Source organism: Rhinoderma darwinii, assembly GCF_050947455.1.
Source record: "Rhinoderma darwinii isolate aRhiDar2 chromosome 2 unlocalized genomic scaffold, aRhiDar2.hap1 SUPER_2_unloc_6, whole genome shotgun sequence".
NCBI lineage: Eukaryota > Metazoa > Chordata > Amphibia > Anura > Rhinodermatidae > Rhinoderma > Rhinoderma darwinii.
In genome coordinates, this window is record NW_027461729.1 from 1 (window position 1) to 6,092 (window position 6,092).

The window sequence follows — 6,092 nt, forward strand, 5'->3', positions numbered from 1 at the left end:
GTTGAACCTCCAGCCTCAAAGCACCCAACTTATCCGCCGGGAGACGACACTCCATTGCCACCGAGTCTATTTCGATTCCCAAAAAACAAATCGTCGCTACCGGGCCCTCCGTTTTTTTTCCGCGCCAAAGGAATCCCAAAATCCCTCGCCACCTTCTGTAGAGCATGAAGCAAATTACCGCAAACCGGCGAACCCCCCGGGCCAACGCATAACAAATCATCTAAGTAATGGATCAACGAGTCGACCCCGGATACTCCCCTCTTTACCCACTCCACGAAGCTACTAAACGCCTCGAAGTATGCACAAGAAAGGGAACACCCCATCGGAAGGCACTGATCCACGTAAAAGGCCCCATTCCAAAAACAACCCAACAGCCGTTGCTTTCTGTATGGACCGGCAACAACCTGAACGCCGCCTCGATGTCAGTTTTTGCTAGCAGCGCCCCAGGACCCGCAGCCCGCACTAACCCCACCGCCTTATCGAATGAGGTATAAACTACGGAGCACAACTCGTGATCAATCCCGTCATTTACCGACGAACCTTTGGGATACGATAAATGTTGAATCAAACAAAACTTTCCGGGCTCGCGTTTAGGGACAATACCCAAAGGGGACACAACTAAATCTTTCACCGGCGACTCCACAAATGGCCCCGACATGCGCCCCAACGAAACTTCTTTTAACAACTTTTCCGACACGACTTCCACATGCAAGTAAGCCGATTTTAAATTTCTCCCCGTAACCGGAACCTCATAAGGAGGCAGAGGAATAACAAAACCAACACTAAACCCTTCATAAAGCAACCTAGCTGCCGCCCTATCCGGATACTCATTTAGATAAAGGGCCATCCTTTCCACCCTCACCGGCGACACCCCCTTGACCAGCCCCGTGCTGGTTCCCGGACCTCTTTTTTCGCAGACATTTTGCCGCCCCGTGTGATGCACCATTACACTCGGAGCACACGTGCTTGAACTTGCACGTGGCCCCAAACTTGCACTGGCCTTCATTGAATTGCCAGCAAAACCCCGCCTTTCCCCCGCCGCTTGGTCCACTCTGACTAGACTGGCCTCCCTGGCCACCGCTCCCGGGAAAGGGCTGCCTAACCGGAGCCGTAACCCGTAACCAGAGAGCAATATCCTTCTGGTCCCACCGAATCGCCGGCCGAACCGCCTTCCGCTGACGGAATTGCTCATCATATCGCAGCCACGCCTGACCCCCATACGCCCTATGAGCCTCCCCAATAGCATCCAAATAACAAAATAACGCCGAACAATTTTCCGGCGCCTTTTCCCCTATCACACTAGCCAATATGGCGAACGCCTGCGACCAATTAACGAACGTCTGCGGGATAAGCCTATACCGCCGCCGTTCCTCCTCGTCCTTTTTACTCTCATCCCGCTTGCTCTTATCCAAATTGAATTTAGCCAGCGGCAAGAGAGAAAAAATTTCAACGTATTCATCTTTCCAGATCCGATCACGCACCTCCTGCTTTAAATGCGCCCCCAACGGACCCTCAAAACAAACATACACCTCCCCCCGAGCACGATCGTCCATGCGCACTCGATCGCCGTCCTTCTGTGCCTCAGTCTGCACCGACACCGCGACCGCCTCTCTAACCGCCACCACAGGACGCGCCTGCAACGATCCCACGTCCCTGGGGCCTTCCCAAACTACCGCAGGGGACACTTCCGTTACTACCGGCGCCGCGGCCCTATCAAGGCGCCCCACCAGCTCCCGTAAGCAACCCACTAAATCTGCCAAACCCGCTCCGTCGCGTCCGCCCGCGCCACTACCGGCCCCCGATGCTATGCTAGCAGCCCCCCCGCCGACACCCGACATAAAAATCGCTGGATAAGACAATAATGGAGTTATACACTCACCGGGCTGCACAGGCGCTGTGTTCCCGTCAGCCGGACCATCCTGACCTCGACGATAGACGTCCAGTTCACCTTCCTCCAGTTCTTCTCTCGCCGACGACTGTCCCTCCCAACGACATCTTCGGAAAGGGGATGAGGACGCGCTGACCGATGGGCCGGCAACCTGCCGCCCGACCGCCGGGACCCAGACTTCCGACCGGACCTGTTGCCTCGACGTCGCTGCAGATCTAGTCGTCCGTCTAGACGATCCTGACGAAGCCTGCCCCCTGGCCGGAACATCACCATGCGGGGCGGCCGTACCTTGCTCTCGACATCTTCCATCTGATGGGGGAGGGGTGACAGGGAGCCCAGCCTGCGACTCCCTGCTTACCGCCGGACCCCGTCGCGGCCTGGGATTCCTGCCAGGACGCAGGGCCTGGGAAGGGGCGGTCCTCCCAGCTGCCTGGCCTGCAGCGTCCGGGATCGGGCTCCCTCTGCGACGCCGTGTCCGCGGGACTACCTCCGGACTAAGGCGCTCTGGAGGTCGGGACCGCCGAGAGGGACGGGTCGACACAGCCCGCATCGCCGTCACCCCTGGCACCGCTCTCTGCCTGCCCAGCGCAGGAGCGGTTGTTGCCGACTCCCCCCCCCGCCGCCATAGCCATGCTCGTAAGGGGGCCGGGGGAGGGGAGCCTGTCCCTTACAACAGACCCCGAACGCCGTGCCCGGCGTGGCGAAACGGCGTCCGGGATCCGCGTTAATGCAGCCACGGTCTCCTCCAGCCATCCGGGACCGTGGTGCACAGCAGCGGCACGCAGCCGCTCTAAAATCAGGGCCTCTGCCATTACTAAAGAGCCAGGCAACGGGGAGCTTTGCTTACTGTGTGTTACTCCTCCCGCTGCTTCCGGCTCAATGCCGAGAAACAGCGGGAAGCACAGCAACGGCCCCCCCCCGCCCCCCTTAACTCCTCCCCGTCCCTCCTTCAGCTCCTTCAACTTTCCCTGACCTCGTAACATTAACCCTTTCCCTACCAGGACGGTCATGTCGGCTTCCCTTAAGCCTGCAGCTGCGTCCAGCCTCTTCTGGACCGGTGCACCCTTTCCTTATGTGTTTACTAAAATCAGATTCCAAAAGTGCTTTTTGTGTTTGCCATTGTTTTTGTCTTTCGGATGGGATCTCCCCTTTTAATCCCATTATTTCAACACCTGTTGGACAATGCATTTGTACAGTCATGTGTGATAATGAGCTAATTTATTAAATGCAATTAATTAATACATTGCCACCTCTTGTTTTGTGTCGTCTGTGTTTCTGTGTTTCCGGCATTTCACATTGGAACAGCTCATTCACCTTCCTTGTCTTCTCTCCGCCCTCCCTCCTAGGTAGGTTAAAGAGCTGCACCTGAGCCAGCCACTGATTGATGCAGCACCATAGTCAAATAGTGGAGTGGAGTAGGGGAACAACAAACAGCCATTAAAGCAGCCAGCCCGCCCGCCCGCCCGTCACAATGGACCTACCTGTGTACACTAGATGGATGTGATGGAATGTACTGTGGTCCCTACATTTCAAGAAGAAGTAAGAATTGCAGTTGCAACAAACCCTTGCTTGCCTACAAAGAGAGCAGCAATTTGGATTTGTTACTATGTTACCTGGAAGAATAACAAACTGTGCAAGGATGGAGGTTGTAGGAGCAAGGAGAACAAGTTGTCTGTAAAGTTGGTGGATGCCTATTTTCCATTTTGCAGTCCCTTGTCTCCCTCTTGTGGCCTCCTGGAGGCAACTAGCTGTGCAAAAAAAAGACAGCCTGGGGGCCGGCTGTTGCAGTGTTGCCCTCTCAGGCAACACTGAGTGACTGACTGAGCCGCACCGTCTTATATAAAGTTCAGACGGAACTTTGCACGTGTCATAGTGGAGACCTCAGGAGCCAGAGCCAGCTTTCTGACATCATAATGGGGCCTCAGAGATAAAAGCCTGGGCCCAGGCAGTGTTGGTCAGTGCTGCTCAGCAGGCAGCACTGGACTGGATTAAAGCTGATACAAGGTGTGAAAGGAGAAGGGGTGGCAGTGGGCATGCACTTACTGCTGCTGCTGCTGCTGCTGCCAGTGTTTGCACGGCAGGAGGGCATTTGGGCGTTGCCAGGAAGGCGTTTTTATGTCGATTCCTCCTCTTTCAGCACTGCATTGTGGTGCAAGCAAAAGAAGCAAATCCTGTCTTGCTTCCTCTCCGGCCTTTATTCACCTCCCGCTTAGTAGCTGTGAGTGTGTGTGAGCCTGCAGGGCCCCATGGAATTGCCTAGGAGTAGGCTGAATCGCTGCAAGGGGTGAACAGCAGTATTGGGCAGGCTCGGTCAACGCGCGGCCCGTTCGGGTTATCGCTTCTCGGCCTTTTGGCTAAGATCAAGTGTAGTATCTGTTCTTATCAGTTTAATATCTGATACGTCCCCTATCTGGGGACCATATATTAAATGGATTTTTAGAACAGGGAGATGGAAATAGAGGTTGCTCTGTCCACTCCACACATTGACCTGGTATTGCAGTATTTCCAGGACCGGTGCACCCTTTCCTTATGTGTTTACTAAAATCAGATTCCAAAAGTGCTTTTTGTGTTTGCCATTGTTTTTGTCTTTCGGATGGGATCTCCCCTTTTAATCCCATTATTTCAACACCTGTTGGACAATGCATTTGTACAGTCATGTGTGATAATGAGCTAATTTATTAAATGCAATTAATTAATACATTGCCACCTCTTGTTTTGTGTCGTCTGTGTTTCTGTGTTTCCGGCATTTCACATTGGAACAGCTCATTCACCTTCCTTGTCTTCTCTCCGCCCTCCCTCCTAGGTAGGTTAAAGAGCTGCACCTGAGCCAGCCACTGATTGATGCAGCACCATAGTCAAATAGTGGAGTGGAGTAGGGGAACAGCAAACAGCCATTAAAGCAGCCAGCCCGCCCGCCCGCCCGTAACAATGGACCTACCTGTGTACACTAGATGGATGTGATGGAATGTACTGTGGTCCCTACATTTCAAGAAGAAGTAAGAATTGCAGTTGCAACAAACCCTTGCTTGCCTACAAAGAGAGCAGCAATTTGGATTTGTTACTATGTTACCTGGAAGAATAACAAACTGTGCAAGGATGGAGGTTGTAGGAGCAAGGAGAACAAGTTGTCTGTAAAGTTGGTGGATGCCTATTTTCCATTTTGCAGTCCCTTGTCTCCCTCTTGTGGCCTCCTGGAGGCAACTAGCTGTGCAAAAAAAAGACAGCCTGGGGGCCGGCTGTTGCAGTGTTGCCCTCTCAGGCAACACTGAGTGACTGACTGAGCCGCACCGTCTTATATAAAGTTCAGACGGAACTTTGCACGTGTCATAGTGGAGACCTCAGGAGCCAGAGCCAGCTTTCTGACATCATAATGGGGCCTCAGAGATAAAAGCCTGGGCCCAGGCAGTGTTGGTCAGTGCTGCTCAGCAGGCAGCACTGGACTGGATTAAAGCTGATACAAGGTGTGAAAGGAGAAGGGGTGGCAGTGGGCATGCACTTACTGCTGCTGCTGCTGCTGCTGCTGCCAGTGTTTGCACGGCAGGAGGGCATTTGGGCGTTGCCAGGAAGGCGTTTTTATGTCGATTCCTCCTCTTTCAGCACTGCATTGTGGTGCAAGCAAAAGAAGCAAATCCTGTCTTGCTTCCTCTCCGGCCTTTATTCACCTCCCGCTTAGTAGCTGTGAGTGTGTGTGAGCCTGCAGGGCCCCATGGAATTGCCTAGGAGTAGGCTGAATCGCTGCAAGGGGTGAACAGCAGTATTGGGCAGGCTCGGTCAACGCGCGGCCCGTTCGGGTTATCGCTTCTCGGCCTTTTGGCTAAGATCAAGTGTAGTATCTGTTCTTATCAGTTTAATATCTGATACGTCCCCTATCTGGGGACCATATATTAAATTGATTTTTAGAACAGGGAGATGGAAATAGAGCTTGCTCTGTCCACTCCACGCATTGACCTGGTATTGCAGTATTTCCAGGACCGGTGCACCCTTTCCTTATGTGTTTACTAAAATCAGATTCCAAAAGTGCTTTTTGTGTTTGCCATTGTTTTTGTCTTTCGGATGGGATCTCCCCTTTTAATCCCATTATTTCAACACCTGTTGGACAATGCATTTGTACAGTCATGTGTGATAATGAGCTAATTTATTAAATGCAATTAATTAATACATTGCCACCTCTTGTTTTGTGTCGTCTGTGTTTCTGTGTTTCCGG

The 6,092-nt window shown here is 52.9% G+C and overlaps 2 non-coding genes across 2 annotated transcripts; both read left to right on the forward strand.

Moving 5' to 3' along the window:
• The first annotated feature begins 4,222 nt into the window (after window positions 1–4,222).
• Window positions 4,223–4,413, forward strand: LOC142681742 (U2 spliceosomal RNA). Its single transcript, XR_012853617.1, has one exon. It is a non-coding gene; the product is annotated as a U2 spliceosomal RNA (small nuclear RNA).
• Window positions 4,414–5,682: 1,269 nt separating this feature from the next.
• Window positions 5,683–5,873, forward strand: LOC142681741 (U2 spliceosomal RNA). Its single transcript, XR_012853616.1, has one exon. It is a non-coding gene; the product is annotated as a U2 spliceosomal RNA (small nuclear RNA).
• The last annotated feature ends 219 nt before the right edge of the window (window positions 5,874–6,092 follow it).